Below are 23,193 nucleotides of genomic sequence, written 5' to 3'. Positions count from 1 at the left end.
TTTTCCTCTTGCCCCCTTGCCAAGGGCTGTGCTCCTTGTGGATGGCACTGCAAGGAATTCCTCGTTGTGGGTTTTTTTAGGCTGATGATGTTGCATCTCATTTGGCAAGTTCTGTGGCACTGGCATGGCCCTGTTGAAGTATCCTGAGAATGTCCTTGTCCCCACTATTGCAGCAAAATGTGAGATGAAACGCCCTGGGGCGAAGGGAGGGAGTTTTGTTTTTCTCGCCTTAATTTTCTGGGTGGTGCTGAGGCAGCTTGCAATGTGAAGTGACTAAACTCCAGCACAAGAGCCTTGAGCATCAGTTGAAGCACGTTTGCGAAGCCAGTCACTGGAGAGTGATGTGATGTACTAGCATTCACTACTTTACGGTCATTTGGGAGGTGTTGTGTTTGGTTTTTAATCTCATACGGTGAGGTTAATCAGACCTGACTAGCCCACATGGACACCAACGAAGCAGAATTCTTTGCCCGGAATGGATGGTGTGTAAAATTAGATACAAGCAGACTGTTATTCACACATACTCTCATCGCATGACACCCCTTGATGCTTACAAACAGCCATCCGGTACGTCATTTTATAGCAGGGTGGGCGAGGCTAGGGTGACATTATAGGGACATAAATATTACATGTGGTATGTATCTTATAAACAGCCATCCAAATTAATATAGCGCTAACTGGACTAGCCACTTTGTCAGGTGCTGCAGCTGGCAGAATCCGGCCTTTACCATTTAAGATTGCTCATAAATGGGGAAGGATGGGCTTGGGGTTTAGTCACTGAGCTAGGGCCCAGGAGATCTGGGTGCTATTTCCAGCTCCGTCAGACTCTCTGTGTGACCATGGGCCACTCAGTTAGAACCAGATTTTGAAAAGTATTTAGGCACCTGAGGATACAGATAGGTGCCTAATGGAATTTTCCAAAGCACCTAGGCACCCATCTACCATTGTTTCCAATGAGGCCTAAGCATTAGGCACCTAAATATCTTACCCTTAATCTCTGTGCCCCTCTTCTAAATGGGAATAAAAAGTAGCCCCTTTCTCTCTCCCATTGTCCTGCTGATTTAGCTTTTAAGCTCTTTAGAGCAGGAATGCCTCCTATGAAGAGGATCTACCGTAGCGTGGTATCTTGGTATTACAGTATAGGATCAGGCCACCACCCTCGGTATGCCTCCTGGCTTTGAGACACAGGTGCAGGCTCTCTGCCTCAGTTTCTCCTACTGTGTGTGTCCACCCACTCCAGTGATTGATGGGGCTCAGCCCTCAAGTCAGATCACCATAAAAAATTCATTCCCTAGCAGAGATTTGAGTCTCAGTTCAAAACACACACTCTAAAGGACTCTTTGCCCCAGATCGGAGTAATTCACGGACCCTCTGGGATTATTTGTCCATCTGCCCTCTGGGTTTAGCTCTCCATCCCCATTCTGTCCTGTCAGATGACATACCCTCTTCCGTGGCCTGGCTTACGACCATCAGCAGGTCCTAGGTCCATCCACGTAGTCCCAGTCAGGTCCTATCTTCCCCCTGCAGGGAGGCTTGATCAGGCAGCAGACCAATTCATCTCTGGATTCCCGCCCAGTTTCTCTTTCCACATGAGGGCCATTACTGTACATCTCTTCCTAGCCAGCCTCCTTTTCAGCCCTTTCTTTCTGGCCTAACACCCACCACGGGGTCCATAGGGGGTTTGCAAAGCCCATCCTACTGCAGTACAAAGAAGAGGACATTTGCGCTCCCACAGCTACCCCTTACTATACACCCTGCGGGCAGTCTCTTCAATGAAGAGCTGGAGAGCCAAAGTGAACGGCCCTTCATTCGGGTTCAGACAAATCATTCGGCCCAGGAGGGAAAGGGGTGGGGTTTCCAGGCACACAGCGGGAGGGGGAGAATTCTGCTCAAATCTCCGAGGAACCCAGAGGAGAGTTCCTGCTACCACACCAGCTTGTGAGCATGCCTGGCTCGTTCTATGAGCCTGTGCCAAGGACAGGCTCCTCTCCGCTCCTCGTGGAGGTGCTGGGACACCACAAGGGCACACAGAAGAGCAGTTCCTGCCCTCCCTTCGAGTACAGAGACTGCAACCGGGACAGGCTGTTGTGCAGGCCATGCAAGACAGGGAAGAGCTTTGCACACTCCAGCCCCCCAGTGCCTCATGCAGCTCTGTCAGAGATGGTCAAAATTTTCCCTGGAATGAGCACCCGTGCCACTACAACAAATTCCAGGGCTGTGCCTGAAAGGCTGACCGAGAATGCCTGCCATTAAAAAACAAAGCAGCCTTTGCTACCCCGTGGTATATGACTTTTCTGCTGGATTTCCTGGGTTCGGGATAGGAAATAATCCAACAAAACTATGGCAAAGTCAAACGCTAACACGTGGCATGGGCTGCTTTTTAATGGCACCTACGAATATTCAGAAATAAATCCCCGTTTGCTGCTCCTGTTCCCAGTCAGAGTCAGCTACAAGCAAAGCCAGGCTGTACAGCACGGCTATTTTGTCTCCGCTCTCACAGTGGGCTGGGCTGTATAATCCTGACTCACACTGGAGAGTATTGACTCACACGCTTAGCCCCACTGGGTTTATTCTTCCTTGAGAAGCTGCCTGCCCCACCACTCCTGCTGCACAACGCCACCAGCGTGCACCACAGATGAATGTAACGTATCGGCTGTCAGACCAGATGCCAGAGCAGACGCCTGGGTCTTGGCAAGCCAGTTCTGCAGTTCCTGAGCCATTCACATTCATTCCCCAGCAGGCAATGTTGTACAATGCTTGCAAATTGGAGATCAACACATCCATGTCTTGTGCTTACATAACTATTGACGACGGCACCCTTTCCCCCTGCTTTTCACTTTTTATGCAGTTGACCAAGCAGTCCTCAGCAGCTAAACGTGTCTAAGTAGCCTACTGTTGCAACACCCCTTCTTTTAACTAGATCTTGCTCCATGCCAGAGCTCTGCTCAGTATAACTGAGGGTGACAGAGAGCAAGAGGGGCTCCCCGATCACATGCCCCAATCCCTAGCTCTGGTGTTGGCTGATTTGGCTTCCAGGGTAACTTAGAACAGCCTCAGGGCCCACAGAGCCATTATGCCAGACAGGCATTACGCTACTGCAGTGTGCTCTGGCCACATGTGCTTAAGCATGCTGCTTATGCCACCATAGCCAGAAGAGACGGTATAGAGCTGGCTACACCTGCTGGAGACTCACCCAAGCTGGGGGACTCCTCAGCGGCCCTTTTGGAGCCGTAGTATGGCCACGTTACTCACGCTGCCAAGTGCGAGCAGGTCATAGTAAGGGCTACAGGTTGTGCTTCCAGAGCACACCGTGCACAGGCAACCCCTTGACTTTGTCCTTCAAATGCTTTCTGACGTCTGATTGTTCCAAAGACATGGCCCATTAAAAGGGAATCTTCCCAGGACATTATATTTGTCCATCTCAGGCTTTTCTGTAGCATCCATCAATCTTCATCGCGCTGGTTCTGGTGGAATTGCTTTGTCGAAGAAGAGGGCCCTGCAGTCTGAAAGCAGCCAGGCTCTGGACTGGTCTGAGCTCTTCTGGAAGCTTGAACCACAGTTGAAGCCTCTGACTGAGAAGAATCCATCTTCGACTCTCATGCGTGTCGTTCAGGGCTTTGTAAGCTTTCTGAGCAGCACTTCGGCTGGCTAGGCAAGTTGTGGATGGAGAGGTGGTAATGGATGTAGCTAGGTCCTGACCCCATGACGACTAAGAAGATTGGGACCAAAGCTGACTGACAATGAAACCGAACTGGAGAGTCTGTGGAGACAGCATAGCAGAGAGGTGAAGTGCATGACAAGGCAGAAAGCTGCATTCTGCACAAGCTGGAGATTCAGCGTTGCACTCGCAGTCAGTCCCAGAATCCCACAACCACAGTAATCAAGTACAGAGGTGATGAATGCACAGACCATTGGGTCAAATTCTCATTTACACTAGGACCCCTTTACACTTTAATTAAGGGGCCTTATAATGGGTGTCATGGTACACTTGCTTTCAAGTCAATTTGCAGTGCCTGGGTGGTGTAAAAGTGAATGTGGCTAATTATGTCCAGAACCTGATCTGCGGTGTAGGGCTCCCAAGCAAGCTGACTTTGACAACCTCAGGGAACTGATGGGCAGTGTCCCCTGGGAGAATAACATGAGGGGGGAAAAAAAGAGTCCAGGAGAGCTGGCTGTATTTTAAAGAATCCTTATTGAGGTTACAGGGACAAACCATCCTGATGTGTTGAAAGAATAGTAAATATGGCAGGGGACCAGCTTGGCTTAACAGTGAAATCCTTGCTGATCTTACACACAAAAAAGAAGCTTACAAGAAGTGGAAGATTGGATAAACGACCAGGGAAGAGTATAAAAATATTGCTCAGGCATGCAGGAGTGAAATCAGGAAGGCCAAATCACACATGGAGTTGCAGCTAGCAAGAGATGTTAAGAGTAACAAGCAGGTATGTTAGCAACAAGAAGAAAGTCAAGGAAAGTGTAGGCCCCTTACTGAACGAGGGAGGCAACCTAGTGACAGAGGATGTGGAAAAAGCTAATGTACTCAGTGCTTTTTTTGCCTCTGTCTTCACAAACAAGGTCAGCTCCCAGACTACTGCACTAGGCAGCACAGCAAGAGGAGGAGATGACCAGCCTTCTGTGGAGAAAGAAGTGGTTCAGGACTATTTAGAAAAGCTGGACGAGCACAAGTCCATGGGGCTGGATGCGCTGCATCCGAGAGTGCTAAAGGAGTTGGCGGATGTGATTGCAGAGCCATTGGCCATTATCTTTGAAAACTCATGGCCATCGGGGGAGGTCCCGGATGACTGGAAAAAGGCTAATGTAGTGCCCATCTTTAAAAAAGGGAAGAAGGAAGATCCTGGGAACTACAGGCCAGTCAGCCTCACCTCAGTCCCTGGAAAAATCATGGAGCAGGTCCTCAAGGAATCAATTCTGAAGCACTTAGAGGAGAGGAAAGTGATCAGGAACAGTCAGCATGGATTCACCAAGGGCAAGTCATGCCTGACTAATCTAATTGCCTTCTATGATGAGATAACTGGCTCTGTGGATGAGGGGAAAGCAGTGGACGTGTTGTTCCAGACTTTAGCAAAGCTTTTGACACGGTCTCCCACAGTATTCTTGCCAGCAAGTTAAACAAGTATGGGCTGGATGAATGGACTATAAGGTGGATAGAAAGCTGGCTAGATTGTCGGGCTCAATCAATAGTGATCAATGGCTCCATGTCTACTTGGCAGCCAGTATCAAGTGGAGTGCCCCAAGGGTCGGTCCTGGGGCCGGTTTTGTTCAATATCTTCATTAATGATCTGGAGGATGGTGTGGATTGCACCCTCAGCAAGTTTGCAGATGACACTAAACTGGGAGGAGAGGTAGATACGCTGGAGGGTAGGGATAGGATACAGAGGGCCCTAGACAAATTACAGGACTGGGCCAAAAGAAATCTGATGAGGTTCAACAAGGACAAGTGCAGAGTCCTGCACTTAGGACGGAAGAATCCCATGCACCGCTACAGACTAGGGACCAAATGGCTAGGCAGCAGTTCTGCAGAAAAGGACCTAGGGGTTACAGTGGGCGAGAAGCTGGATATGAGTCAACAGTGTGCCCTTGTTGCCAAGAAGGCCAATGGCATTTTGGGATGTATAAGTAGGGGCATTGCCAGCAAATCGAGGGACATGATCGTTCCCCTCTATTCGACACTGGTGAGGCCTCATCTGGAGTACTGTGTCCAGTTTTGGGCCCCACACTACAAGAAGGATGTGGAGAAATTGGAGAGAGTCCAGCGAAGGGCAACAAAAATGATTAGGGGACTGGAACACATGACTTATGAGGAGAGGCTGAGGGAACTGGGGATGTTTAGTCTACAGAAGAGAAGAATGAGGGGGGATTTGATAACTGATTTCAACTACCTGAAACGGGGTTCCAAAGAGGATGGATCTCAACTGTTCTCAGTGGTAGTAGATGACAGAACGAGGAGTAATGGTCTCAAGGTGCAGTGGGGGAGGTTTAATTTGGATATTAGGAAAAACTTTTTCACTAGGAGGGTGGTGAAATACTGGAATGCATTACCTAGGGAGGTGGTGGAATCTCCTTCCTTAGAAGTTTTTAACGTCAGGCTTGACAAAGCCCTGGCTGGGATGATTTAGTTCGAGATTGGTCCTGCTTTGAGCAGGGGGTTGGACTAGATGACCTCCTGCGGTCCCTTCTAACCCTGATATTCTATGATTCTATGTAGATGGGAGGGGAGAATCCCAGCTAGTTCCTCAAAGATTTCTTCCTTCCACCCAGTGTCACCTTGTTTGTGCACTGTCCTGATCAGCCCCAGGCAGAATGCCAATCACAGGAGTGCCTGACAGAGTGGCTAGAGTAATACCTGACGTGGGGTGGTAGCTTCTGGGACGTACCATGGAGAAGGAGCCACAATCCAAATTACTACAGTGCAGACACAACTAAGAGAACCCGGAATTTTTCTATTGGATTATTTGGCAGCGTCCTACGCTGTCAAATGGATATTGAAATTAAAAGAAAAACAGGCAGATTTGGTTTTCTGGCCCACACGTCTGTTAACTCTGCATTACAGGTCTTGAACGCAGCTAAGAAAATACAAGAGCTATAAATAGTGCACACTGCTGTGTGTGCGCATTACTCATAAGCCAGGACACTGTAGCAAATTTCAGAACTAACTGGTGAATATTCAAGGAAGGGACCCAACTTTACATAGACCAGAAAAAGCATGAGGGCTCCCTGCAGGTCTATAGAAGGAGTTGAATTAATAGACCCTGGGCTTGCGGGTTGTAATGAGAAGGAAGGCACGGTTAACATTTACCTGATCCAACAAACAGTGATGAATGGATGTGGCTCCAGTTGTGGTAGAAAATATATGAGTCAATCTGGGACACACAAAAGGCAAAGTGAGGTGTCAAATCGCAGTCCAGTGTGAGCAATAAAGTCTGGCAGATCATTACTCAAGAAGGGAAGACAAGAGGAGTGTGGAATCTTGATTTTGTCCCAAGGAGGAGGAAGAGGAGGAGGAGGAGGAACATGTGAATCAATCACATCGCATAGGAATAAAGCAGAATGTCATAATCAGTGTATAATACTGCAGTGTAGAATCAGATTCATACAAGCCATTGAGTGCTGGGACTGGATGAATGAGGGTAATACAACTCATTAATGTATGTAAAGGCTAAATTCATGTAAATCTGTAAAGTGCTTTGAGAATCTCATAGAAGCACAAAGCATTACTATCAGCACTGACACGTTGCAGTGATTAGCAGCCTATAAAACACCGTAGTTTAGATTAAATTCACAGCCGCACATCTACAGGCAAATGCTCACACCATTGCAGTGATGCAACTCCGTGATGGGATCAGATTAAAGTCAGGGAAAACGCCAGACTTGAAAGAAAAGAAGAGGATGGTCAGCACCGCCAGCAGTCACTAAAGGGATCTAGTCTTGCCACCGGCCCACTTGACAACAGAAAAAGTCTCTTTTGATGCTATTCATTCATTTACATATTTCATGTAATTAACACTGGGCACCAACGTGGCTGGCGTTCCTTGAAGAACAGTGAAAAATCCATTACTCTTCTCTTTCTTCTTGAAATGATTGAGGTGTAAAGGAAAGTTACAAGGAAAATCTGTGCTGGGTTGCTTCATTTCTCTTTTGTCTGTCCTGCTGGCTGAAGGAACAGAAAGTCATTAATCACCGCTCAAAACAGCAGATTGAAATTGCCTTGGGGTTAGCAAGGATTAAAAAGGATCATCAAAGCATGGTGATTAATTGAAAGGGGTAAAACAGTGTCAGGATCCTCATTCAACACTAAGTAGCAGGTGACAGGTAACAGATCTTGGCTAACATTAAGAAAAATTGAGCGGGAAATTGCAGTTGACTAGAAGAAGAGAAGTTGCAAATGAGTTACAAGATAAAATGAAAGAACAGATGAGGAGAAGAGGAGGGTTTATATTAATAATCCCATCTTCTTTACTGTCTTAAAACATTTAGTCAGAAACCTCCGGCCACGTATTCCTTCCTCATCACATTATTTGTATCAATACTAAGCAAACAGAGGTTAATAAACAATAAACAAGCACCTATCATCCTCATGGTTTCTTAAGAATGCTGGCGACAGCTAACGGACCTGTCAGTCATGACTCTTTGCAGGCATGTGAAGAGGCGTCTCTGCCCCAGCTAGACTTTGGAAAAGCCTACATACTTTGAGGCTGTTTATTTGCAGCCTCCAACTCTGCCAGGCTCAAAGATGCATTAGCTGTCAACTAAACTCTATCCCCTCTCACCGAACTAAAAGATACCAGTTTGTTTAATCTCTCCTCATATGGCAGTTTCCTTTCCCACCTCCTTATATGTAAACCCAGTCTTCCCATCATGCTCTTAAGCATTGTCATTCATTCTGGCTGGACCTTTAATATGTTGAATCCATCCTTTTGGAGAACAGGTAACCAAAATGCAATGCAGAATGTGAGCTGAGGGTGTACCATTGATGTATATATTAGCATGATAGAGAATAACATGGGCAAAGCTATCCCATTCTTTAATGTGTTTTTAAAGCACTGCGCATGTGCACTTAATATTGGTCTTGTGGTTAAGGGATCAGACTGGGAGTTAGGCGTTCTGGGGCACTATTCTTCAGCCACAGAATATACGGAACTCACTGGGAATTCCTCTTAACCTGCACTTGGGAGAATTAGTCTGGAAAGTTCCATTCCTGGCCCTGCTACAGACTCTCTCATCTTGGGCAAGCAATTTTCTTTCTGCTTCAGATTTTCATCTGTAAAATGGCTTGAGCCATTCTAGAACCGGCTGGGAAAGAATTTTTTTTACCCACGTGAAAAAATTCAACAAAAATGGCTATTTCATAGACATTTTTCTTTGAATGTTGTGTTTATAATCAAAATATGAAAAAAAATTGTTCACGACCTTAAAACTGAATATATTTACCTTTCAAGTTTCCAGGTAAAGCCTGAACATTTTTAACATCAGTGCAAGCCTTCCATGAAGTTTTCTATTTCATTGAAAAGCTATTTGCCAACTTTTTTTTTTTTTTTAAATGGTCCTTGGGAAGTTTTCAACCAGCGCTAAACAGTGTTTTCCCAATACACCCCAAAGAAATGCTTGATGCTAAATATAAATTATAATACACAAAAATCTTTGTTGGGAAGTGGTGAAGCTGCACAAATAATGTACATGACAAACCTGCCAAAGTGAGGAAATGGAAAATTAAGCCTCTACTCCCATCCATCTGCCAGTCCTTAGCATTACCACCACTGCCATATGCCACATACCATAGCCTTAAACTCCCTCCCATCCAATAAGTCTTTCTCCACACACACTTTAAACAAACGACTTCCTTCCAATACTTTCTGTCGACTTCTTTGGGCCTTGGATCAGGCCCTAAGCACTCAGTATTATTACCAAAGGAGCAGCAGCCACCGCTATACATTGCGTAACTGCATCTGTTCCCACCATCCCCTTTTGGTCAGGCAGAAATTCCTGAAACTGTCCCCAAACAAATGAAAAAACCAAGTCACTCGGGCAGGACGAGAAAAAGGAAACTGCAAAAGACAAATAAAAGGAACTGTGAAACCTTTCATCTCCAGTGATGGAACATTGAGATCTGGCTCTAGAATAGCCCTAATTCAGAGCCCTTTGAGTTTTGATTTGGACAAAATATGATCCTGGCACAGTATATTTTATATGGGCTGTCTTTATTTTTTGCTAAGCTCAAAAACTTCATAGCGAAGGAAGTGCCCATACATGCACAAAGGTGACCAATGACGCATGCGGGACACAGCAAGGGCTCCACAGGACTTCTGCAGAGTAGGAATAAGAAGGTATTGTTTTCTTTCTAAATAAGCAGTTTACCCACAGACCCAGTGGGTGCAAGATGCAGTTTACTTTCACTAGGCCTTTGCAAGCACTCTCTCCCGCACTGTATTTCTGGATTAGAACCCCATCTTCTTCGCCTGTTGTGTCTTTTGTTCCTTGCAGAAATCATGTGATTAACTCACACAGTAAGGTTCCAAATAACCGTATTTACTAAATATATACAAACACGAAACGCCTACCCATTGCTATGGCTGTTTTCTGGCAGTGGTTAACACACAGAATGCAGTGAGAACCATAAAAGGGCTCACATACTATTTAAAGGGATACCACTCTCTATCTATACACTACCAGGCTAGGGTTAGGGAGTATTGCAGTGCACTTCGGGCTAGATTGTGCCTTGTCTTACTCTGCAAAGACCTCTATATGCCTTTGTTGAGCCTACCTGGACGCAGGTCTAGTGCAAAGCCGAGCTTCTGATCTTTTGATACCCCTCACGCTGTGAGAATGGGTAGAATCTTGGCTCCACTACCCACAGGGCTGTTCAGAGCAGCTGAGCGAGGAGGGTGGGGGAACTCAGTAATTAACTGCTAGTACAGCCTAGCAGTAAATCATTAGCACTTGGAAGCAAGGGGGAAGAAGGAACAGAATTGTGCTTCAGAAAGATGTGTCCTCAAGTCACAGTGCTTCCTAGGGCTATTTTTATATATTTGTTGGCTTTGGGCTGGGGGGAAAGACTCTACAGGGACTAAATCTGCTGCTTCTCCATGCACAGAACTTCCATTCACTTCAATTGGCATTCAGCACAATGAGCAGCTGCAGAACTGGGCCTATTACAAGCTACAATTTGCAATACATTTTCAGATCAGCAGGTCTGACTTTAGCCATGAGACTTTCAGATAAATTAACCCTTCCCCTCTGCCCCCAAAGCAGCACTTACACACAGTGTAAAGAGTACGCTTTCAAAGCTGGAGAGATAAAATACCATTCACCTCCCAAACCCGACAAATGATCCCCGCACAATGTGTGTGACGCTTTCAGATACGGCTTTTCTTTTTTCAATTTCTGTTAAATAAAGGCCAATTTTAATACATCTTTTTGCATTCTAATCAAAGTTCAATATTTGGCACAATAATTTTTTGGCATAATTATACTGCTTAGCCATTATCTGGAGCACACATAACTGGGTTGAGGTGAAGCATCAGTCATGAGGAAACTGGAAGAGTTCATCATAAATTCACACTCATATTTGCAATGCAAAATTAAATAAAACCATTTCCGCATGATTTGGTTCAGTCCAAGCCCTAAAGTACCAACACCATCCAAAGTTGCTTAGGAATTAGTGATTAGTTCAGATGTTGGCTGCATTTAGTAGACATTAAACTAATTACAATCCTGGCCTCAAAGAAAAATTATTCTGTTGTCATTGAAAATACCCAATCTGTTGTAGCAACATACGTTCAAAGTACATCGCTGAAGATGGCTACCACATTAAGATAAGGAACGCTCTGCTGCAAAAGGGCAGAATCAACTTTCAGAAGATGATGTCTTCTTCAGATATGCCAGCCTATAATATTGCATTCACATGTGATATTATTGTGCAGCATATGGGATATGACTCATGATACAGCGCACACATTATTAGCTGCAGAAATTTAAACTTCAGGAAACTAAGGTTAAAGGGAAAGAAGTCACAGTTTTCAGAAATAATTAATATGGTAGACAGAGAGATATCTCCAGATTTAGTTAGTGCAGTAGGTTCCCTAGCCCATTTTGTTTCTGGATTGTCAAGAAGCAAAGCATTCGGGCTTGCTACCACAATGCACAGATCTGTAGGCATCTAGTGGTGAATCACCCATGTGGTTCAAACCATTTGGCACAGTGCACTTGTTTTTTATTACTCTCACAAACTGGTATAATAAGAACAAAAAAGAGGCAATATCTGCCCAACAGTACTTCAGCTACAGCCACTTCCATATGAAGCTACTAAGGATGACCGTGAAACAGCAGGGACTAAAATATCAGCAATACACAAACTGTCACCCAGCCCTACAGCATCTGTACAGCAGTTGGACAATAAGCAACTTGCTGTAGCTAGTTCCTGGAAAGACTGAGCTGATGCTGGAGGGGAGGGAGAAGTACTTTGAAGAACTTGCCATGTCTGTAACATCACTTCACGGAAGGCATCTCCCCTAGATCACTAAGACAGTTTGCAGCTCTGGTGTCCACCTGGACTCCTCATTATTTCCTCATATACAGAGATAACCATGGACTGTAAGTGTCCTTTTCCATCTATGACCTGTAAAAAGCAGCCACTCTTGTCAGAATCAAATCTAGACACAGGATCCACATGTAAAAGGGGCTGTTGGCCCCTTATTGAAACTTGGGGGGAGGGTTGGCCCCCCTCCCAATACCAGGAGAAAGGGGAAGGGACGAAGAGGAGTCAGGATCCAGGGACCGACAGATCTCGGGGCCAACAAGGAGAGGCCAGTGCTCCAAGTCAGGCAGATTTACAGGGCAGACAGGCCAACAGGGGAGTCAAGCACCCAGGGCTGGTCCTCCACGTGAGCTGGGGCTACCACAGCAGAGTGCAGCAGCCCGAGCAGCATTCCAGAGCCAAGGAGCCAGAGCAGCAGCTTTAGCCAGAGGAGCGATGGAGAGATAGTCGTGGGGGGATGTCTCCCATTCTCACAGTGTGCACTGGTCTAGGGAGAGAGGAAGAGATGGACCCCTTTCCCAAAGACTGTCGAGGGGGCATTAAGTGCCAGCCCCCGAGGGGAATGTCACCAGTCAAGATAGCCAGAGAAGGACATGGCCTGAGAGGAGGGCCAGAACCGAAGGTGGAGCCTAGATTCTGTCACATAGAGCCCAGACCTATCTTGGGGCAGTGTCACACCAGCAGCCTCACAGCAGCACAACCAGGTCCAGGAAGAAGACACCAGATCTGTAAATTTGTTGTAACTGTAAAAGTTTATTGCACTGTGGAGAATGCTGCATTGAACCTCACCCAAACCTTTTCCTCCCACTGCTTACACTGTGAAGTCTTCTTTGATCCGCCAAGAAACGGGTTTTGGTGTAAATAAACTGTATGTGTGTTTAAGTGAATTGCAGAGATCACAGGTTAAAAGGGGAATGAGTGAGTTAGGCATATCCTGCAGTAGGGGCACCCTCGTCCCTGCCCAGCATTGCCCACGGAAAGATTGTAGTAAATGCCCAGAAACCCCTGGGCTCAGTCCTCCCTGTGTGATGCAAGTCCTGTTCACGTAAGGCTGGGAGGGAAAGTCAAGGCAGGCAGGTACCAGGGTGAAGCAAATCAGGGTGGGGACTCAGATCCTTTTATCACTCGGTTCAGCCAAGGTACTGTGTACATATAGAAATTCTCCTACTATGGTGGGACAAATCCCCCAGCTTACACACACATTCATGACCGTCAGCCTTGCTTCCTGAAATTCTCTGTCCTTACATATGAAATCACTGGTCCTACGAAAGCTACAGTTGGTTCATGACTCAGCAGCCTGTCTGCTCCGTTCATACAGAGCACTGAGAACACATCAGTCCAGTGCTCCATTCTCTTCACTAGTCCCCTGTCGAATACTGGGTTAAATTCAAGACTTCAGGCCTGATTTTCAAAGCTCACCATTGGACTTACCTAAGGGACTCCCACACCTTCCAGGTTAGTGACATCCAATGAAGACCTTGGTCCTATTCCTGCCTCTGCCACTGACTCACTTTGAGTCATTCACTTAAACCAGGGGTCTCAAACACATGGCCCGTGGGCCGGTTATTTTCTGCTGCCCACCAGCTCCCCAGAGCCCCCCCACATTTACCTAGAGCAGCTCCGGCCCGGCGCGCACAGGGGGCAGGGCAGACTCCCTGCCTGCCTGCCCTGCCCCCAGGCCACTCCGGGAAGCGGCTGGGACCTGGGAGGGTGGGGCAGAGAGGTCTGTGTGTTGGCATGGCCGCTCTTCCAGGTACCTCCCCCGAAGCTCCCATTGGCCAGAAAAATGTGGCCCTCGTGGTCATTTGAGTTTGAGACCCCTGACTTAAACCATGCCTCAGTTTTCTCATCTCTAATATGGGAACAATGATGGCACCTTTGTAACGCATTATATAAGAGATAAAGTGCTGCAGAAGAGCTGTATTTCCATAATTTTTGACTTAGGGTTTTTTTTAAACTTATTTTAGTTACAGACCAATTCTGATTTTCAAACATGACTTATAGCCTTAACTTTGAATTTCACTTCTTTCAAGTGTTTTCTCTTACAATGATGTTGAATGTTGCTTACAGTTAATAGATCTCTATTTATAAAGTTAGCTGTGCTTTAAGTGTGTGTTAATTCTGTTATTTTATACACACGCATACATATATCCTGCACATATATCAGTGTATGTGTATGAATAATTGATTTTTTTCCCCCAAATATATTGTCTTTCAAAAGTATACAGAAAAGGTTGATATTAAAAAGTAGTGGATGGTCTGAATTTAAATTCATAGAAGAAAAGGGCTTGATAATGGAGTTTCAGAACACAGAAATCGCACAGATATCCTTGCAGAGGAACAAGGTTTGCTAATCTGATCTTACTTCTCTTTTAATCAAGTACAGCATTACTCTTTTTACATCAAAATAGCCATCAGGGAACAAACAAGCCTTCTGACACACACACACAATAATGCAACCAAAAAATGGATTAAAATATACCGCTTTCCATTCATGTGTTTTCTTAGCTATGCAGGCGACATGCAGAGAAGCATTTCTGTTCTACCATGCCAGAGCCTTTGTTTCCCCAAGGTCAAAGCTAAGTTACTGAATTGCGTCTCAGAAAAGACCTGAAGAATTTGTGTGCCTATGAAAGGCACTTTTGTATTGGCCCACCTCCGCCTCCTCCCACTTGGTACATAGCGTTCATTAAAGCAGAACCACAGCAAAGCTGAGCATAAAGGCCACTGCTTTATTTATACAGACTTAAACAGAACCCAGGCACTGATCACCAACATCACCAATGAAACAGATGGGAACATAACAATACTGGCAGGAGGTTGTTTGCTCAGGATATACTGCAAAATTTCAACTAAATATATATACACAAACAAATATGATTCAACATTTTATGAATTATTTCCCCAATTATGCAATTAGCTGCACATGGACAGAGTCCCAATGAAATCAGTGGAGCTCTGTGGGGGCAGAGGGGTCCTCCTACACAGAGCTTACTGGAGGGTCAAGGCCCTGTATAGGCCCTGATCCAGCTCTGATTAAAATCAATTGAAAAGTTCCCATTGTGAGTAGAATCAGGCCTACAATACATGGAGTCAATAAAGCAGAGTCCAAAAAAAGAATTAAGGAAAGGGCAAAGCAACATGAATTAGGAAGAAAGAAAGGATGGGGTGGAAGAGAGATTGAACTGAACGGAAGAGAATCTGACAACATCTGGAGACTTATGGGAGAAATTCCTGGACAGAAACCATTTAAAATTAGGGGAAATTTTAAAATTTAGTGCCTATAACTGAATAGTGCAAAAGAAAGAACTATATCACAGGCACACCGACATTTCTACTAGCATCTTTCTTGACTTCAATCTATAGCAGCAGTAAGATTTGGCCCATGACCTTCCCAACCACAACTATTTCCAAGCCTACTCCAGTAGATACTTTGCCGATAGAATGAGGATGGAGATATTGTAGTAAAGTAATCATCCAGGGCTTAACTGGGTGACTTGGAGTATTATGGGTTGGAGCCATTCTCCACCCCTCCCTAACTCACTGTTTACTTAGTGGGGGGTTCCCCCACTCTGTTTGTTATGTAGTTGAATAAAAACACCATGTTCCCTGCCTGCTGTACAGTAACAAGAGTGTGTTCTTGTGAACGGACCAGTCCCTTTACAAATGATGCATGGCCTGGGAGTGGTGGAAGGGAGCTGAATTTGAGAAGTGGAGGGCAGATGAGATGGTGAATGATGGGCATAAAGGGCCTAATCTGAAGATCATCGATATCAATGGGCTCTGGAGCAGATCTCAACTGCTTGTTTCCTTGCTTTTTACAATTTGTGTTGAGTGAAAGCTGCATTCTAGGAGCGTTATGTCGAAGACAACAAAGATATTTAGGAGTTTTAAACACACATACGCACACTTATACACAAATATATACATTTTCTTTCCTCAGCAAGTTATTCAAGGCTCTTCCCCAGCTCAGTTACTCACATAAAAGATCCAAAATGACAAAGGCTACGGGGCATCCTTCTGAGTACCCTTCACATATGAAAGTTAAACCCTTACTGAAAATCATTGCTATTAACTTGAAAAATAAAAATCACTGAAAATCTTTGGGCAACCTCTCATTACAAGTACCTATGTACTAACGTTACTGAGCATACAGACAAACAAAAAGGGAACAATTGTGCTATCCAGGAACAAGGGGGCGGAAATGTTTCCTAGCTACAGAAGCGGCATCTATTTTTTTGAAAAAACAAAGCCAGTGTGTTTGCAGTGTTAGTTACAGTTTTCAATTGTCTAAACAAAGTTAAACCTAACCTTGAAACCCATTATTAGTCAGCCAGAGTAGGGGGGCCAGATTCTGAGCTCACGGTGATGTAAATCATGAGTCACTCCTCTAAAATCAGTGGAATTCCCCTGAGACACCAGGTCATCCTGTGCCGCTGACACATCGGGCCGTCCAGTTCCCCCATTGATTATGGTCACTCGCTAGTTCTGCTACTTCTTCCCACATGATGCAGCACATTCAAAATCCTGTGCAGCTGGCTGCTATCAGTTCTTCTTTAACCTTCCTTGCTTTCTCTTTCCTCTCTCATGTACCCAATTTGATGTTTGCTTAGCATGTCTGCCATCTTCCATACAGGGTACATGTCCCAACCAGCTGAGCCTTCTTGCTTTTATAATATTTTCTAACACATACTGTTCTGTCAGCGCCCTCCCTCTTGCGTTTATTATTTCGTCTTTTTGTAGTATTTTCCTAAGCCATGTTTGAGGGGCAGCCTCCAGTTTCTTTTTGTTAGCCACAGTTCCTGGCCAAGTAGAATTACACTAGTGTAAAAAGCCTGCAGAAGCAGACTCAGCCTCCCGGGAATCAAATCAGTGTCAATGTGCCGGGCAGAAGAGGAAAGCTTGTGGGAAAACATAATCCCATGGAAATTCTGGATCAAAAATGAGATGGGGGGATGACTACGCATCAGCCTACGCAAAGGGATGCTCAGCAGCACACTTAGAGATTTTGCACACCAGCAAGGGTGTACGAAATCAGAAAGAAAGGTGTGGCCGCCAGGGGGTAACAAATCCTGCCACCGTCTGTGTGCTCGAGCAACCTCAGTTTGCACCTCTGCCCAAAAGGGAAGAACTGGTGTGATGTGGGAGAAAACAGCTGTGAACATGAGCAAACTTCCTGATATCGAATCCTGGGGCTAAACTCTGATCCACGGGCACCATTTTCATAAAAAAACAAAACATTATGTATGCATGATGACAAGGGTAGCTGTTAATATGGACCTGAGGTAACACGTGCCAAGCAGGATGGGGAGTAAAAATGACACTAATCATCATATGTGTCTCTCCCACTCCCATTCTTTGCTGACTTCAGGATTAGGCCCTGGATGGCTATGACAGACAGGGAGAATGGCACAATATTGTCAATTTATTTCCCCTCAATTTTCTCTCATTGAAAATGAAGGAAATTTTTTAAAAATAGTGCCTGTAACTGTATAATTCAAAAGAAAGTGTATACAGGGCAACCAACACTCCTACTAGCACCTTCAATGACTTTGATTCATTTCCCTCATAATTTTCTCTTCCTTCTGGGGAACTGCAGCACTAACCACCTAGCCCAGATGGGGGGCTGAGCTATATACTGCTAAGGCAGCTACTGACATGTCTCAAGTGAGTGCATCATAGAAGGCACCTTTGTTGTCTGCTGGAAATGATCCATAACTTTCCAGATCAGGGTCTAATGCATGGTGTTTCCACTTCCCTAGGTAACTATATCATCTTCTACAGTTATCCTACAAATTGCTTTTTTTCTAGCACCCCCTTGACTTCATTGTTGATGTAATGGAAAAAAACTGTTCTGTTGTTTACAAAAGCATTCTTTTGTTTAGAGCTCACCATTTCTTATCAGATATGGGTCTGAATAATTATGCCAAATTAATACCAAAGTAAGTCAACTAATAGGGCACAGGCACCAAACAAATAATAGGATGGAAGATCAAAGGATGGGCGGGGCAGGCTGTTTGCCTTTGCAAGGGCTGGAGAATTATAGAACTGGCCAGGCTTCAAAACCATGAAATCATAAGAACATGCTAGGTCTCTGGCACGCAGCGGTTTTACATGGGTGAGCTCTGTTGACTCTAGAGGTATTAGTCCCGATCTACTTCACTGGCACATGCAAAAGGGAATCAGGCCCTGCATATTTTATAGATTTTTATTTTAAAGGCTATACTTTGAATTTTCCTGGTTCATTGTAACCTCCATGTATTCTTGCCATCATGATCCTACCTTGTTAAAGAAATTGAAAAGAAAGCTCTTTACTTTAAACCCCATCTTATTGCACAGTGCCTCTGAAAAGTGACTGTGACAATTTCAGCAGGGGCTTCCATAATTATTGCTTCTCCGAGACTCCAGATCAGATTTCAATTAAAAAATGTAGCAGGGCTAATTTTCCACTGTCTTCATTTACACCTGTGCTAATGGGTTATAAATCATTGTTCTTCTGATGTGGTGGCATTTTACAACCTCTTATAACTGATGTAAAGCATGATACACACGGAAGAAGCCCTAGAGAACCAGCCCCACTTCTCCTACCATCATCACTGCACAGTCAACCTAGATGTTGAAAGTTAAATTGCATCTTTTCTAGTTCATGCCTTATCATCAGTAGTAAAGAGTCTATAAACCAGATTATGCTCTCGGTCACCCTGATGTAAATCAGGTGTAGCTTCATTTAAGCCAGTGGAGTCTCTGTGGCAACAAACAGAACCTCTGAAAACCAGAAACATGGCCTGAGTTTGTGCTCACACAACTATACATGTGCAAATCATTTGCGTGCAGTGTCACCTGTGCATGCAAAAACTTGAGGACAAATTGGTTTTGCACAGGTATGTTCTATTATTTATATGCACGAGTATAACACCTTTGGGGTTTATTGAGCATGTCCTCTTTCAATTTTTTTTTTAGGGGGAGGGGAGAGCAGTGAGAGAAAGGAGGGAAACTCCTTGTGTGTCTTTGGAGCTCAGGGGGAGAGAGGGGCTGCAGCCTGCAGGCCCTGACAAAGCGAAGCAGCAGAGAGCCTGCCTGAAGCCTGGGAAGGACAGAGCGACCTTTCGGGGACACCCCAGGACAGGAGCCAGGAGGAGCACCGTGCCAGGGAAGAATCGCCCGAGAAGGACAGGCCGGAGCTGGACCCAGTATCACTGCTGCCCAGAGCTGCATGGGGCTGTGAGTACTGGGGCTTGTGACTTTGCACTAAAAATAAGGAGGGAGGCTGTTAGATAGTTAAGTAGGGAGGTGGTCGCTCTGTGTGACTTTGCAGAGAGCGGCAGAAGAGGGCACCAGAGGGGTTTGTTGGGAAAAGTTTACTGGGGCTGAAGACGACCAGGAGGAGCACCCAAGACTTACCACTGCACTGGAACTTTGCTTAGGACTCCTAAACTTTGTGTGCAGATACATTGCTTGGTGTCTGCCCTCTCAAACTGTGCTACCACTGGGCCTGTGGGGCCTTGGTTTGGATGCAGCGCTGTTCTACTGCTCCCCCTATATTTCCCCTTCTTGTTGGGGTTTTTTTTTATTCCTTTGCAAATAAATATTTTTTTAACTGAGATGAAAGTCACTGCGGAGTTTCTTTGCTCTGTGAAGGAGAGCCCAGGGTACGTAACGTACAGGTGTGTACTGCAAAGTCCCCATACGAACCACCAAGTGTAACTAGCGCCTTCGTGGCCAAGATGGAGTCTGCTGTGCAGGCAGCTCTGGTCAAGAGACGGTGCGTGCAGGAATACAGCAGGAAAAATTCCTTCCACCCCAGGAACACCTGTTCCAAACCCAAAGTAAACACACACACACACAGAAAAAGTACAATGAATATAACAAAGGAAAATATTTATTTACAAAGAAATAAAAGAAAAAAACAAGAGGAAATATAGGTTGAGCAGTAGAACAGGGTTGCATCCAAACCAAGGCCCCACAGGCCCAGTGGTAGCACAGTCTGACAGGGCAGACACCAAGCAATGTATCTGCACACAAAGTTTAGGAGTCCTAAGCAAAGTTCCAGTGCAGTGGTAAGTCTTGGGTGCTCCTCCTGGTCGTCTTCAGCCCCAGTAAACTTTTCCCAACAAACCCCTCTGGTGCCCTCTTCTGCCGCTCTCTGCAAAGCCACACAGAGCGACCACCTCCCCACTTAACTAGCTAACAACCTCGCTCCTTATTCCCAATGCAGTCACAAGCCCCAGTACTCACAGCCCCATGCAGCAGTGATACTGGGTCCAGCTCCGGCCTGTCCTTCTCGGGCGATTCCTCCCTGGCACGGTGCTCCTCCTGGCTCCTGTCCTGGGGTGTCCCAGATAGGTCGCTCTGTCCTTCCCAGGCTTCAGGCAGGATCTCTGCTGCTTCACTTTGTCAGGGCCTGCAGGCTGCAGCCCTTCTCTTCCCCAAAGCTCCAAAGCCACACTCCCGAGTTTCCCTCCTGTCTCTCACTGCTCCCCCTTCCCACTAGAAAAAAAAACTGAAAGGTGCCATGCTCTCTAAACCCCAAAGGGGTTACATGAACATAACATATACAGGTTTCAGAGTAACAGCCGTGTTAGTCTGTATTCGCAAAAAGAAAAGGAGTACTTGTGGCACCTTAGAGACTAACCAATTTATTTGAGCATAAGCTTTCGTGAGCTACAGCTCACTTCATCAGATGCACACTGTGGAAAGATCTTATTATATACACACAAAAAGCATGAAAAAATACCTCCTCCCACCCCACTCTCCTGCTGGTAATAGCTTATCTAAAGTGATCACTCTCCTTACAATGTGTATGATAATCAAGTTGGGCCATTTCCAGCACAAATCCAGGTTCTCTCACCCCCCCCCCCCCCCACACACACACAAACTCACTCTCCTGCTGGTAATAGCTTATCTAAAGTGACCACTCTCCTTACAATGTGTATGATAATCTACTTTCCACAGTATGCATCCGATGAAGTGAGCTGTAGCTCAGGAAAGCTTATGCTATAACATATACAAATGATTTGCATGCAGGAAAATGGTGGCTAGATGTTGAAAATATGGCTTTAAATATAAAGAGCATTTTTATGACCTTGTTTTTGCTGATAGTTAAATTTTCAGTTTTAGAAAACATTTGTGCCTCCCATCGACTCCTAAAATGCACTTGAATTTTCCACATACTCATAGGACAACGTAGCAAGATCTCCTCATCGCTCCAGCACTGTGTATTCTCAATGCCCTCTTTCCCATTCTCACTGACCTACCATGAGTAAACACTGCCTTTTGTTCCCCGAAGTCTCATATTCAAACACCTGTCATTGTGATCCACAGCACAGCACTAAAGAAATGGAAGCTGAACACAGCCCTTTTTCATTGTGATAAGCAATTGCAGCCCTCAATGTTTAAGTGTCTTGGCAGCCTCAAATAATAATAATCAGAGCTACAGCCTGTTGAAATTCATAAACGAAACCATCCAAGGGGTAAGGTCATGTGAAATACAAGACATTCCTTGATTTGAAAACTTAATTTTCATCTTTCAGCAGTAAACAGAATGCAAGTATACAGTATGCATCTGTTCTGAAAATAAAGAGTATTAGCAACATGACATCTTGGTACGTACTCATGATAGCAAGCCAGGCATGACAGAAATCTGTCATTTCAGATTCAGCTATTGAAAAGCAAGGATATCTTCCCCCTTTTCTAATTTTCAAATATTTCCAAATAGAATGGTCAATTAGTAGAAGTCTTTTGTTGCTTTGTCACTAATCCAATCCACCTCATGGAAAACATGAGTCAGGCCTTTTTGTGACCTTTTCTTTGGGCTCCTTTATGCAAAAGAAAGAGAAAGGGATACAGAGGGAAATGAAAAATTAATGCAGCTAAAATGAGATCTCAAATGACCAAAATATCCACAACATTCAAAGCCAGCAACTCAGTTGAAAGTCCCAAGTGTCTGAGTCAGTGGATCCTTTCGGAGAACCAAACTTAAGTTTCTTATTATTTAGTACAACAATATTGTCTTCTACTGCTTAGTGGCAGGATTCATACTGTGAAGCACATTTTCAATTGTTTAAAATTATAATGGAGGCATAAATATTTGTTCTAGACTGAATCTTGACATACAAGATCTCAGGGAAGAAATGCTCTAGGGCTGGCGATTTTTAGGCATTTTGCACAAACATTGAATAGTTTTAATTGATCATTTTAAATCATTCAACTATAATCGAGCTATAAAGCACATTAAGTGCTTGCACCCTTTAAAATCTTTGAAGTGAATGGGATTACAGAGTAAATCAGTGCAGAATTGGTTTGTGTATACGCACACAAGAAGAGAAAAGAGAATTTGGCCTATATACTGCACACAGATATATATATATATATATATATATATATATAGGCCAAATTCTCTTTGCAGTTATGCCAGTACAGATCCATTGAAATCAATGGGGGTATACTGGTGTAACTGAGAAAAAAATGGTTTTATATAAAATGTATTTGGTACATCATATTTTATGTACAATTCTACATAGAATTCTATGCAATATAATTGACTTCAATTGAGTTGCACAGGCATAACTGCATTGTTAGTACACACACATACATCGCACACATTTATTGATTTAAAATACATTCTCAACCTGTGTCATTCAAAAATATTTTATTAAAAAGCAATCTTTGGCATAGGATGAACCCATCATAGAGTGTAACTGCTGCTAATAACTGTCATTAACTATCACTCCTATCTGTAATTCCCAAAGACTCCGTAACAATTACCTGGTCTCTTTTGGTTTCCATTGGTCATTTTTGAGTCCCCATTCTCCCCTACCACAAGATAAAAGTAACTCCCCTTTGCTTTGACAGAAATTACTCATAACCTGATGCAGGAGAATAAGTTACCTGGCTTCTATTGATCTTTCTTAGTTTCTGTTGGCTTCCAATTTAGGCCCAGTGGCTCCTGGAACATGCAGACCAATAGACCCGTGCAATGTTCTAAATCTAGTAAACAGGAATTAAAAGAAAAAATTGACCTGGAATTTCCACACAGCTAGAGAAGCCAAGATCTGAATGAGATGAAGACAGAACTCACCCACTAAAATTCATCTGTCTAGGTCAGTATGGTACATCAGGAGGGCAAGTTTATACTGCCACTG

At 44.6% G+C, this 23,193-nt stretch overlaps 1 long non-coding RNA gene across 2 annotated transcripts in view; it reads right to left on the bottom strand.

The window, feature by feature from the left end:
- Positions 1–381: 381 nt before the first annotated feature.
- Positions 382–23,193, bottom strand: part of LOC122464656 — a 35,037-nt gene continuing 12,225 nt past the window's right edge. Inside the window, exons 2-3 of one of the 2 annotated variants that reach the window (XR_006288886.1) lie at positions 22,940–23,038; positions 382–3,760 (exon numbers count right to left, since the gene is read on the bottom strand). This is a non-coding gene — a long non-coding RNA (uncharacterized LOC122464656). Of the gene's footprint in view, positions 3,761–20,379; positions 20,540–22,939; positions 23,039–23,193 lie in introns of those variants that run through there. The other variant, XR_006288885.1, reaches the window with a different exon arrangement.

The sequence above is a fragment of the Chelonia mydas genome, chromosome 2, assembly GCF_015237465.2.
Source record: "Chelonia mydas isolate rCheMyd1 chromosome 2, rCheMyd1.pri.v2, whole genome shotgun sequence".
Lineage (NCBI taxonomy): Eukaryota > Metazoa > Chordata > Testudines > Cheloniidae > Chelonia > Chelonia mydas.
This window is presented reverse-complemented; position numbering and strand designations above follow the sequence as displayed.